The sequence below is a fragment of the Canis lupus genome, chromosome 25, assembly GCF_048164855.1.
Source record: "Canis lupus baileyi chromosome 25, mCanLup2.hap1, whole genome shotgun sequence".
Taxonomy (NCBI): Eukaryota; Metazoa; Chordata; class Mammalia; order Carnivora; family Canidae; genus Canis; species Canis lupus.
This window is the reverse complement of record NC_132862.1, coordinates 12,746,675-12,760,796: the sequence shown is the minus strand read 5'-3', so window position 1 is coordinate 12,760,796 and position 14,122 is coordinate 12,746,675. Positions and strand designations below refer to the sequence as shown.

Genomic DNA, 14,122 nt, shown 5'->3' with positions numbered 1-14,122 from the left:
AAAAAAATCACAATGCTGCATTATAGTTTTACATAATACTAGACCATTAGATAATAATATCCAGACTTCTCATAACAAAAGGAAATTCACTGAACTACTATTAATACCCTTCGAACTCCTTTTTCTTTGTCCTGTACCTATTAATATAATAATAAAATAGAAAGACACCAAATGGTAGCTTCTTTCTTTACCCCTCTCTCTGTGTCTCAGCACATGTGTTCTTTTTCTGCAAACTTATTTTTCACAGCATTGGTTAATCCAAAATAAATACTTAAGGCAATGACTTCCTGTCTTTTTGGGATTTGTAGAACTCTATCATTTAAATTTTGATATTTTTTTTCTCATTCTGTATGATATAGTTTAATTATAATGAATTAAAATTGGTATTAATTTGAGAGTTTTATGAGACTGAAGTACTATAAGATGCTAAATTAAAGACAAGAATAACTGATTCAGAAAAAAATTATAATTTGTATCTAAATAGATGAGTATGTTATATATTTAACTAATAATCAATTCTTTAATGCCAGAATTTTTAGTCTGACCATAATTGCACAAAGAAACTGTAGAATTAACATCAGGGAGTATCAAATATTTGGTGAATAGTACCATTCTAGAATTTCCCTATTTAAGTGTGGATTTATTTGCAAATTGTCTAAATAGGTTTTCACATAAATTTAATTTACATTGATTTTTTTAGACATTATTATTATGTCTCTTTAGAAAATTTGGAAATTACCAAAATTTGAAAGGAGAAAAAATCAGTCATATTCCAAATATTTTAAGTTAGCTACAATTCTTCTAGTTCTCTTATACACATATGTAATTTTATGGTTTTGTTTCTGTTGAATATACCATGTAATATCCTATCCTACTTTTATGAATCATGTTAAATGGACAGTCCCCATGTCATTCAAATTTTGTAAATTTCACTTAAAATTATACCTAATATTCTCTGAAGCAAATGTATGAAATTTACCTAGAGAAAAGCATTAGACTGTAAATCTAAGAATACCATTTCAGTTTTCTCTATAATAAGTAGTACTATTTTGAATACATTTTTTATAAATTAACCTTTCTGCAGGTTAAATGTAAATAATTACATATTTTACTTTTATATTGCCAATTAAAAAAAAGCCATTAATTATGCTCCTGCTATCATTGTATATGAGTACATTTTCCACGTTACCACTCCAAAGTTAGTCTCTTTTTTTTAGCCATTACTATTATAATGGGAGAAAATGGCATCTTTTTTATTTTAAAACATTTTCTACCTTCTGAACTTTGATAACACAGTTTCAGTAGTTTCAAACTTAGCAGGGCTGTTCCACAAAAGGAAGTCAGAGGGAAATGTGGATATTATTTCAAGGGTGATAAAGTACAAAAGAATCCAGCAAACTGCTTTTGAAAACCAACCTTCCCTGTCAAGAAGTTGACATAGCTTACTCTTGCTCTCTTCATTTCCTTACTCTTCATTTATCATCCCTAATATGAAGCAGAACCCAGTTCCTGAGGGTTAGACTACAGAAGTTTGTAGCTAGAGAGGCTGTAGCAGTGATGAGAGCATCAGCATAGTTATAACCAGTGATCTGCTGAGAAGTGTTAAACTGACTCTCCTGGGATAAGTCCGCCTGGGTTAGTCCGCCAATTTCTGTGGTGTAAATATTTCCATCATGTCTGATTTCAAACTTCCCATGTGACTTCACTAAATGTGGAGCTAAGGAAAGATGCTGAGTAACATACCATTTTATATGTATAATATTGCCACTGTACAGATGCAGTAGACATAACCTCAAGAGCATTGGTAACATTAAAATGCAGTAAAATAATTAGGAAGTTATGAGTTTTGAGAACTTGCTACCTTTGTTTTAATTAATTAATAAGTTTACATAATTTCAACTTTAGTAAGTGTTTTTTAACAACTTGTTCACATATTTCCTAAAAAATTACCAATTAGCTGTTGGGAGGTGGCAGGGGCCACCTGCAGCACACCACAATTATACTCTGACATCCCAGTGAAATAGCCCACATAGAAGGCACAGAACATGCTATTTATTTATTTATTTATTTATTTATTTATTTATTTAATAAATTTATTTTTTATTGGTGTTCAATTTACCAACATACAGAATAACACCCAGTGCTCATCCCGTCAAGTGCCCCCTTCAGTGCCCGTCACCCATTCACCCCCACCCCCCACCCTCCTCCCCTTCCACCACCCCTAGTTCGTTTCCCAGAGTTAGGAGTCTTTATGTTCTGTCTCCCTTTCTGATATTTCCCACACATTTCTTCTCCCTTCCCTTATATTTTTAAAGAAAATTTAAATGTACTCAGAATAGTTCCCTTTTGGCCAACTAATGGACAATATTCTTATTAAGGCAGAATTTCTATTATTTATTTATTATTCTAACCATGACTATACAAAGAAACTATACAATGAACATTAAGAAATGTCAAGTGTTTGGTGGATAGTACCATTCTAAAATTCCCTTAAGTTTATTTGCAAACTGTTTAAATTATTTCTAATGAGAGAAGCACATGAATGCAAACAAATTTTAGGCTTTCTTGTAAATTTAAAAGACTCAATACTTTGTTTCTATTTTCATGACTAAAATATGTAGTCAGGAGGGAGTATAAAGCTAGATTTTAATGTTTATAAGCATTATGCTGTTCATTTATTTGCTCATTTATTCATTCAACAAATATATGTTAAATGCCTACAGTGTGTCAGGCGCAGTTCATATATTTAAAATATATTTTATATATAAAGTAGTAACTAGAATTTTCTGAATCTTGACATGGCAGGTTCCTTCTTGTCATTTTTGTTTCTGCGCTAATGTGACCTCCTGAGAGAAGATTATATAACCACCAATTTAAGAAATCCCTTATTTTAATTCTGTATCATTCATTCATAATATTTATAACTACTCAAAATTACATTATTAATTTTTTAAGATTTATTTATTTATTTATTTATTTATTTATGTATTTATTTATTTATGAGAGAGAGAGAGACAGAGGGAGAAGCAGTCTCCATGCAGGGAGCCCAACGTGGGACTCGATCCCGGGTCTCCAGAATCACACCCTGGGCTAAAGGCAGCACTAAACCTCTGAGCCACCGGGGCTGCCCAAATTATCTTATTCATTAATTCTGTTTATTGTCTATCTCCATCCTTATTTGAACATAAGCTCCGTGGGAATAAGCTCTTGTCTGACTTCTTTAACCTTTGAATCTCTAGTACATAGGAGACGTTTTTGGCACATAACAGTGGTTTAACATATATTAGCTAAATTAATTTATGATTTATGCATAGAATAAAACTTAGTTTAAGAACAATTTGGGTAATTTAAATTACAGTTTATATGTCCAGAATGTTGATACACCTCCTCGTTAGGCACAAGGTTTGTATTATGCCACATGGTAATCCACAATTTGATTCATACAAAGCTTAAGACATCATGTGAGAGATAGTCTAGAAAATTATTGGATATGGTGATTTGCATCTCCACTCCTCTCTGATTTGAACACTTATTGCTATCATTATTCCCTATCAGATGTTTACAGCTGGCAAATGTAACACCACAAATGTTTCATCAGAAATGCACTATCTCTAAGGAATTATTTTGTTTTTTCCTAAGGAATTCTATATTGTCGCTTAAGAATCTTTTGTTTTTATTCATCAATATGAGCTAAATTAGAAATGTGCAAATAGCTATAAAGTATTTTGAATATCAATTTTAATAAGCTAGTTTGCCTTATTGCATACTATAAATTGTAGAATTTAGATTAAGGATCTGTCATAACTAAATATCCACAAAGAAGCATTTCATGCATTTCATTATTTGTATGAATGTGCATATTTTGAGCTTTTATTCTTCCTTCTAGTTTTTATTTATTTTTTTATTTTTTTTTTACGATAGTCACACAGAGAGAGAGAGAGAGAGAGAGAGGCAGAGACATAGGCAGAGGGAGAAGCAGGCTCCATGCACTGGGAGCCCGACGTGGGATTTGATCCGGGTCTCCAGGATCGCGCCCTGGGCCAAAGGCAGGCGCTAAACCGCTGCGCCACCCAGGGATCCCTTCCTTCTAGTTTTTAACAGATAACAGATATCTTAGTCAAATCAGGGAATACTTTTAAGGGCATTTTAGAGGCTGGACTTCCTCCTAAGGACAAGTCATAACCATATGGAAACTTTAAGGTGGTTGGAGTAACATAATCAGATGTTTGCACTTGAAAAATCACTTTGGTGATTGTGGAAAATGTATTAACAGGGAAGAAAGATGTAAGGAGATGAATTACAAGGTTATTATTATAGAATGATTAAAAGATGATGATGGCCAAGACTTAAAGAGGGCAGTGGTGAAGTCTAGGGTGGGTTTTCAAAGTGCAAGGCATCTCTTCCATTTGATTTAAAGTTGCTGTATATTCATTGCATTGATTTTGTAGCTTCTAATAAATCTGTAATTTATTCTGATGTTACCATAGATGATGTAATGTCATCATTTAACCTACTACTTTTGGTAACTCCAAGTTATTAAGTTAGACTATATAACCAAAGCCACTGACTTAAACACTGATGAAAAACATATTTTATATTTTCACTTTGTCCTCTTCTTCCTAGTAGCAAGAGAGGAAGGGCTAGGAAGCCATTCTCGAGATGAAACTTTTAGATATTAACTTCATTACCCGCGGGCTTCCTTCTATACTACCCAAGTAAGTAGTACAGTATAAAAGAACCAAGAGGATAGTTGGGATGTTTAGATTTAATTCCTACATTATGGAATTAAAATGTTATATTGAAATCATCACTTTTGCAGATACTTCCTCTGTAAGCATTTTAAAAACCAAAATTATTTTGAGCATCTAATCTTGTATAGTTGCCCAAATAGAGAAGAAGAGGGTAGTATAAAAGGTGTTTTTAGGGGATCCCTGGGTGGCGCAGCGGTTTGGCGCCTGCCTTTGGCCCAGGGCGCGATCCTGGAGACCCGGGATCGAATCCCACGTCAGGCTCCCGGTGCATGGAGCCTGCTTCTCCCTCTGCCTATGTCTCTGCCTCTCTCTCTCTCTCTGTGATTATCATAAATAAAAATTTAAAAAAAAAAAAAAAAAGGTGTTTTTAGTATTACTTTACCCTGCCATATTTAATAAGTTACTATATAATCTGTGACCCCCAAATCTCTAATTTTGTAAATGTCCTATATTAATTGGTGAAAATAGATTGTCTGAATATATTATCTACTAACCTGAATATTTGGAATTGCATATTATATGACAGTTGAATTCCATTCTTATGAGTCTATCATCATAATTTTTAAATTATATTTGTGATTATGGCACAGTCAAATATTATTAGGAAATGCTATCTCTTCAACTATTTTGAAGTAGTAAAACAGTTTGTTTTCCTTTGCTATGTTCTGTGTGGGATCAATTTGAGAGTTCAATGGATGAATTCTGCATATGTATTTCTAGGGTGACAAACAGCTTACATTTAAAATGACCTTTGGGGCAACTGGGTGGCTCAGTCAGTTAAGTGTCAAATTCTTGATTTTGGCTCAAGTCATGTTCTCAGGGTTGTAAGAAAGAGCTCCACGTTGGGCTATCTGTTGGGTGGGGAGCTTGCTCAAGAATCTCTCTCTCTCAAGAAAAAAATTACCTCTAAGATACATAGTCCTTTCATTAATTTTGAATGATGACCATCCACTTAAAATCTTTTCCAACATTACAGCTGTACTTAACACTTCTAGTTGTGTAACAAGCATGAAAATGAAAGAGAAATTATATGAACAAAATAATAGTTTGTGCATCTCAGAATTTGACTTAAAGATAGAACCTCTGCATCCAAAACTAACTTGGGTTTTCCTAGCTCTTCTCCAAGGTTGCTTTTAGCTACTAGCAAGTTAACAGTCCCAACATATTATTTTCTTCATTTATTTAGACTTAGAAATAACTAGGTTGGGAAACTCCTCAGTGAAATACACTATAAGAATAGAAAGAAAAATAAAAATAATCCTTCTATTTGGTAGTAAGGTTTACTTACTACCAAAATAATTTTAGTTTATGAAATACAGTCTTAGTCTATGAAACTATACTAATACAAACAATTAATTACAAGTAATTAATCTATGCTTAGCAAGCCCTCCTGAAGCTTGCATTCTAGTGGATATCAGGAAAAAAAAGAACTAACACCAAATAATAAAATCTCTATATGTAGGTTTAAGGACTATAAGAAAAACGTAAGTGGCTAACATAGAGAATAAAAGAAGTAGACTAGGGGCACCTGGGTGGCACAGTAGTTGAGCATCTGCCTTTGGCTCAGGTCATGATGCCACAGTCCTGGAATCAAGTCCCATGGGGAGCTTGCTTCTCCTATGCCTATATCTCTGCTTCTCTCTGTGTGCCTCTCATGAATAAATAAATAAAAATCTTTAAAAAAAAAAGAAAAGAAAAGAAAAGAAGACTGACATGAATAAGATGATCAGGCTAAGCCTTTAAGTACACAGGGTCTAGGCTGAAATGTAAAGGAACGGAACTAGCTGTACTATGAAAGTAAGGATGAGAGTCATAGGTACAAGGAGTGTAGGAAAGAGCCTACCATGTTCAGGAAGCTGAAAGGAGGGCAGCCTGGGTGGCTTAGTGGTTTAGGGCTGCCTTCAGCCCAGGGCATGATCCTGGAGACCTGGGTTCGAGTCCCGCCTTGGGCTCCCTGCATGGAGCCTGCTTCTCCCTCTGCCTGTGTCTCTGTCTCTCTCTCTCTGTCTCTTATGAATAAATAAATAAAATCTTTAAAAAAAGGAAGCTGAAAGGAGGCCAGGGTGACTAGTATATAGTGGTGCAGGATGCATTGGAGACAGCAGAGGGGTAAAAACTGTGAAAGACCTGGCTTTGATTGCATCTCAAACTCATTTCATACTATTCTCTCATTGCAACTTTCCCCCTCAACCCATCCTTATAGGCTTTCATCAGAAGTCTGTACTTTTTTCTGTGGGAAAACATCAGCATTCTTTCAGGGATCAGTAATGCACCCTGATGAAGATCATTTTTGTTGTAGTGTAGGCAGTACATTGCTGTGGAAGAAAGAGGAGTCGGTAAGAAGAGAGCAAGTTTGAGAGACTATCAGAATAGGCAGATTCCATTCCGGAAAGAATCAACTTATGGGGTAATTTAAGTTTTTTACTGCTCTGAGATGCAAAGTAATTTACCAGACAAATGAATAAAGAATGTATATGGAGACTTTTTTAATACACTTCAGAGAGGAAAATATATATTTTAGATTATTTCTTATGTAAATCATCAAAATATGTAAGATTTAGTAATAAAAAGATAGGAAAAGCAAGAAAACTAATAAAGTTGTTGTAGAAAAATGTCTAGATCATGTTGTTTGACTTCTTCTCAAGGGTTGGAATTCCCTGCAGGACATTCATGGCCTACATTCTCTCAACCTCAGTTTAAACACTATCTGTGATGGGCAGCTAATTCACCATTGTACAAGTGGCCATTAGATTTATCAGTGGTCAATGTATTATGGATCTCTGATCAATTTTGGAGTCATTGAACTCATTTCCGATAAAATCTAGCTCATAGGAACCACCTATAGCTTTCTATAAGTTCTTCCTTTTCTCTCTCAGTGAAAGATGATTCACCTTTCAGGAAAGATAAAGCATATCTGGATAGTTTATAATAGACTATTGAATTAGATTCTTAAAAGAGAAAACAAAATCATCTATAAGAGTTTTTAGAGTGAATGTCTCCTGGTTTTGAGAAAAACAGGAAATCACAGTTGAATCATCTGCCTATAGCTCCCAAGTGGAGGAACCACAGGAGATGCCCTGAGGACCCTGGCACCCCCAGTACTTCTAACACCCTAGAGGCCAGAGCCCTGCCCCCCACAGCAAGAATAGTAGTGGCTTCTGCATTTCCATGCCATTCCAATTCCCCACCCTGACTCCATGCCTCTCAGTGGCAAGAGCATCTAGGAAATACAGTTTTCACTTTTTTACCTCAGAGACAGAATAGAAAAAGTACAAGAAATGGTGCTGAAATTCCCAGAAGAAATGTAGTACACTTTCTCCGAAAATATGTAGGTTTACATGATAATATGAAAACTAACAAGAAAACCAGAGCCAAACATGGATTTTTGGAAATGTCAAAAGAAGTTAAAGAAAATAAGTAAAATGGCTCATCATGTCTAAATTGATTTCATGATATAGAAATGCATATTATTAGAAAATTATAGGACAAGAAAACCTGTAGCTATTGAAGCTATATCACAAAAATATCTAAAAGGGAAATGTACCCAAGATATAGAAAATGATGATTCATACCTCTTGATCACCAACAATCACAGATAACAATGTGGCTACTGGGATCCCTGGGTGGCGCAGCGGTTTAGCGCCTGCCTTTGGCCCAGGGCACGATCCTGGAGACCCGGGATCGAATCCCACATTGGGCTCCTGGTACATGGAGCCTGCTTCTCCCTCTGCCTATGTCTCTGCCTCTCTCTCTCTCTCTGTGTGACTATCATAAATAAAAAAAATAAATAAATAAAAAATGTGGCTACTATATTTAGTTACTTTCCACATTTTCTTTTTCAGTGTTATGACAATTTCATAAGGGACAACATTGTATAAAACCTTCAATCAGAATTTCTATTTTGTTTAGAAAAGATTCCTAGAAGTAGAATTCCTAGATTAAAAGGCAGAACCTCTCAAACACTTGGCAAATATTTGATCCAAATTGCTATCCAAACAGCAATGCCCATATTTTATCATTAAAGAATTTTTATTAGCATTTTGACATTAAAAATTCTTTGTTAATTAAGCAAAAGTACTATCTCATAATTTTTATTATTTTTAATTACTATTGAGATTAACATATTAATATGTGTAATAGCTACTTATATTTTCATTTCTAGAAGTTCTGTATGTTATTTTCTCTGTTTAATACTAATAACTTTATGATCAACTTATAGAGCAAGGTTATTAACATTTTCATGTCATATTTGTTGCAAATATTTTTTCCTTCAAGTTTGCATTTCACTGTTATTGATGCTAGATCAATATGGTTCATTTGCATGCAAAATAATGAATTCTCATTACAAAACACTTCAAATATTTAGTGCATGTAAACAAGCCATAGAATAATAGATACAATTTAAGTCCACTTATGTCAAGCCTAAAGCAGAAAATAATGTAGCAATGTCTAAAGAAGTATATATATGACATGTAAAACTTCCCAAAAAAGAATGATTAATGCAAAATTCAGTATAGTATAACCTTGTGAAGGGGCAGAGGGCAATGGGGAAGAGGCTCTTAGGGTGGTGACAATGCTATTTCTTAGCCTGGCTGCTAAGTATGCAGGTGTTCTGTTGTAGTAATTGTTAAATTATATTTTTTAAAGTACTGATTTAATAACTTATTTCAAAGTTGTATAAGTTAAAAGGGGATTGAAGAAGTTGAGGAGTAAAAAGTTTATTGAATTTGGCATTTTATAGGTGTATATTTGCTTTCTAGGGTTACCATCACAAAGTACCACAGACTGGGTAGTTTAAACAATAGAATTTACCTTTTCACACTTATAGAGGTTAGAAGTCTGAGCTCAAGATGTCAGTCAGGTTGGCTTCTTCTGAAGCCTCTTTCCTTGGATTATAGATGGCTGTCTTCATGTAGTCTTCCCCTCTGTGTATGTTTGTGTTCTGATTTTTTTCTTTTTATAAGAACACCAGTCATATTGGATTATAGTTGTTCCTAATGACCTTATTTTGACTTAATTACCTCGTTGATGACTATCTCTAAATATAGTCACATACTGAGGTACTGGAGGTTAGAACTCCAACATGGGGATTTTGAAGGGACTAAATTCAGCCCATAACATTATTGGTAATTTCAGGAGAAAAACTTCCATAAAAGAGTGTGGGTGAAGGTCTTATTTCTCTAAGCCAACCTCACAGAGCTTACATTCTGAAGAGAGGAGGCAAGATCAATCAGGAAGAAATAAATCAGGGGAGGGTAGATAAGTAGTGATGGAAGACAGCAAGGACTATGAGTGGGAGGAATGGCTTGCTCTGATGGGATAACACTGAAAAAGAGATTCAATGAAGTGAAGGATTGGTCTATGCAGTTATCTGGAGGAAAAGTCCTACTATTAGAATAATACAAAGCCCTATTCTAGGAGTATGTTTGGATGTTCAAGGAACATCAAGGAGACCAGTGTTACTAGGGTTGAGCAAGGCAGGGGGAGAGTGGACACATTTGGGATAGAGAAATAGATGGAACCGGAATCATCAGAAGGTTTATTTACAAGTCCTGGTTAAAGACTTTGGATTTTACTCTAAATGTGATGAGAAGCCATTGAAGCATTTTAAGATGAGAAATGGCAAAATCAGATTTATATTTTACAAGTCTTATTTTATCTGTTCATTGGAAGGAAGTAGAAATCTCATGAATGGTGGTAGAAAAAACTTCTGTGAATCTCTAGAAACTGGGAGAGCAGTTAGAAGCCAAAAGGTGACAGTCCAAGCAGTAGATAAAGTCAGCTTTGACTAGTATGGTCACAGAAGTGAGAAGTATATTCAGGATTCATTTGGAACAAGATCCAACAATATTTTCTGATGATTTTATAAGAGATGTGAAAAAGGACTTGGCATAATTCCAAGAATTTAGATTAACCAAGAGAATCACCTACTGAAATGGACAACAGTATCATCTACTTTAACAGAATTATCTACTAAAAATAGATGATTGGAGAAAATAAGGAGTTCAGATTTTGATGTGCTAGTCCATGCTATGTCCATTAGTCATCCAGGTGGAGATAGATTTTAAAAAGAAGAATCATCTAGCAAAACTGAGAAACCAGCTGAGGTCAGATAACAAATTTGTCAGAGAACCAAGCAGCATAATTATGTAACTATCTGCAATTCATACCAGCCTGGGTAGCAGATGGTTGTTGATGTTGCCTAAAGTTGGCAGCTTTCATGGCTAATATAGGAGGAGATCAGGGGAAACAAGGATTCATTACTTCTAGTTAAAGAATAATTTAAATAGCTGAGCAGAGTTTGTCTCTATTAAAACGTTTTCAGCCATCAGTAACAAACCCTCAAATCAAAATTGCTTAAGAAATAGGTGGCTTTTAGGCCTTAGTGAAATCAGTGTCTCAAAAATATAATCAAGATCCATTTCCTCCCAACCCCCTGCATCTCCACCTGCAATGTTTTAAAATCAAGTTCATTTAAGACTCATCTTCTTTGTAGTTACAATATGGCTGCAGCAGAGCTAGGAATTATTGCATGTAGACCTTATAACGTCCAAGGAAGAAGTCTGTCTCTGTTCAAACTCCATCTTAAAACAAAGGACCTTTACCAGAGACTCTCAGAAAATCTTTTTAATATTGTCTAGAATTGAGTTTACTAAACTAGTAAAATACCATTTATAAAAAAATTTTATTTGTTATTTATTTATTTATTTATTTATTTATTTATTTATTTATTTAAGGGAGACAGAGAGATAGAGCACAAGAGGGAGGAGGATCAGAGGGAAAAGAAGACGCCCTGCTGAGCAGGAAGCCTGACTAGGCGCTCAATTTCAGGTCCCCAGGATCATGATCTGAGTCATGGAAGGCCTTAACCAACTCAGCCACCCAGGCATCCCTAAAATGCCATTTCTATGGTTGCTCAAAGTGATCATGATTTATCTCAGATCTGGGATGGTAAAACTTTCTTTGAGGAGTAAACATCTGAGCAAAAGCTGGAGAGTGTGTTGGCAAGGAAACAGAAAAAGATTTCTACTTAATATTAAAAGTTAAATAATAAGGTAAATAATGAGGTAAATAAAATAAATGGGGTTATAGGAAAATGAAAAAGAAGATACTAGATCAAAGAACAGCTTCATAAAAGTATAGTAGAGGGATAAAAAGTTATAGGAAAGATACAAAGTTAACTTCAAAAGCAGACAATTTAGGCAGGATTATTTTTATGAAGTAAAAAGGAATGGTAATCAATATGAATTTTGAGATTAAAATGAGGATTAATTATGTTGAACATATTACCAAGGATTATATCAAATTGAGATAACTCTGATCCAAAGTCAGTAAACAGAAGTTTGTCTTTAAACATATATATTTAGCACTATCCCTGTTAAAGAATATTTAAATGGGTAAATAGAAGTGTTTAAGGAACAGTGTAATTACTGCCATAGGAAAATTGTATATGTTTTTTCTTGTCTTTTAGATTAGATACTTCATAATACCCAAATCTATGAGACAATCTCTTCCCCTAAAAGGCTGCATTTGATGGTGTTTTCTAAATTTAGAAAGTTATAGTAGGAGGGTAGAATCTGGAAATATTATTGCTAATGGAACCTACCATGAAAAGGGACTCCCATATAAAGTAAGCGTTCTCAAAAAAGAGAGTTGAAAATTAAAGGAACTTATAATTTTGTTTTCCTTTAAATGTTTATTTAAATTCTAAGTAGTAAAAAATAAATAAAAATAAATTCTAAGTAGTTAACATACAGTGCATTATTGGCTTGAGGAGTAGAATTCAGTGATTCATCACTTACATACAACACCCAGTACTCATCATAACAAGCGCCATTCTAATACCTATCACTCATCTAGCCCATTCTCTATCCAGACTCTTTTTTTTTTCTACCCAGTCTCTTAATGATAGAGAACTAAGGTTTGATGGAGGAAGGAATTTATCATTTTTAAAGAATGTAATTACACTAAAGAAGTTCCAAAAAATGAACCGAAGGTCCTAGTAATCTATTTTTCATCTTGTTTGCATAATTCCAAGCTTTGTGAAATATAAAGTTTCAACAAATTTTATGATAAGTCATAATATATTGTATAAATAAGTTGGTCATGAGAAAATGAATAATCTTGCACCATGGCATATCTTATATGTCTAATTATTCGTAAGCTCAATTTTGCATGTTTATGAATGTTGATACATTAGTAGCATAAAAATTACATTAAGATATCTGTTCTCTATATACAAATGGAGTGGAAATATTCTAAAATCCTAAGGAAGGGATATTATATCCACTCCAAATGGGATATTGCTTTATATTTTCTCCTTAAATAAAAACAACAAATAAGTGAATTAAAATAATTATATTATCTTTAATGATATACACATCAACAATCAAAACATCATTTCAAAATTAATTTTCCTCTGAAACATTATAGGGTGTCTTGAAATGTGTAACCCTCTCAGGAAAGTATAAAGATAATTGTGCTGAGAAAGTTGAGTTTTAAATTTTTGCTCTGAAGAATTAATATTCATCCACAGTAACCAAAATTTTAAATCTATTTAGAAAAGAAAATGAGTTCATCATTGTTAAAACTAAATCCCTGGAAATGTCTCACAAATAGAACTGGAAACGTTTAATGCCATAATAAGAAGGAATATAAAACACTTAAACTGGAAAGTGATATATCAACATATTAAAATGGTCCATTTGATACTACCTTAGGGACCAGCTTTAGTGATTTATGAAAGGAATGTTTAGGCCTCAAAGAACTTCCCAGAGTTAGATAAGGCTAGAAGCCAGACCCCTCAGTAGATTATTCACAGTATGAAAGCAATGCAATGAAGCAAAAGACACTCCAGAGCTGCTTTTTACAGATACCTTCTGCAAAATGAGCCAGACCAAGAGGAAATAAATCATTTAGAACATATCCCAAAAGTATGAATTTCTCCAGCCAGTTTTCTTTCCTCGATAACCTACTAACTAGTCCAGGCTTGTATAATGGACTCTCAGCTCTAAAGCAAATCACCAGCCTTAGTCACATGGCCATAAGAAGCAGGAAGAGTGTTACAAAGGACTCGCTTAAGGAGACCCTTAGCCCACAGCCAAAAGTGCCCAAAAGTTGTGAATTCTTTGGATGCCAACATTGGTGTAGATAGATGATCCTTCCCATGCCCTCGCCTCTTAATTCCTCTTTTTTGATGATCTTGTCACCTGTTCCTGATCACATTCCAGACAGGGGTTCACAGACTTGAATGTGGTCCTTGAAACTTTAATGATAAAAATTAAATGGTAATTTTTACTAATTTCTAAGCCAAATTCATTACTCCTTCAAACATGAAATGTAAGCAATAAATCACTATCACCAATAACATT

At 34.2% G+C, this 14,122-nt stretch overlaps 1 protein-coding gene across 3 annotated transcripts in view; it reads left to right on the top strand.

The window, feature by feature from the left end:
• The window catches only part of CNTN1 (contactin 1), a 349,581-nt gene that overhangs the window by 315,535 nt on the left and 19,924 nt on the right, over nt 1–14,122 (top strand). The window lies entirely within an intron of this gene.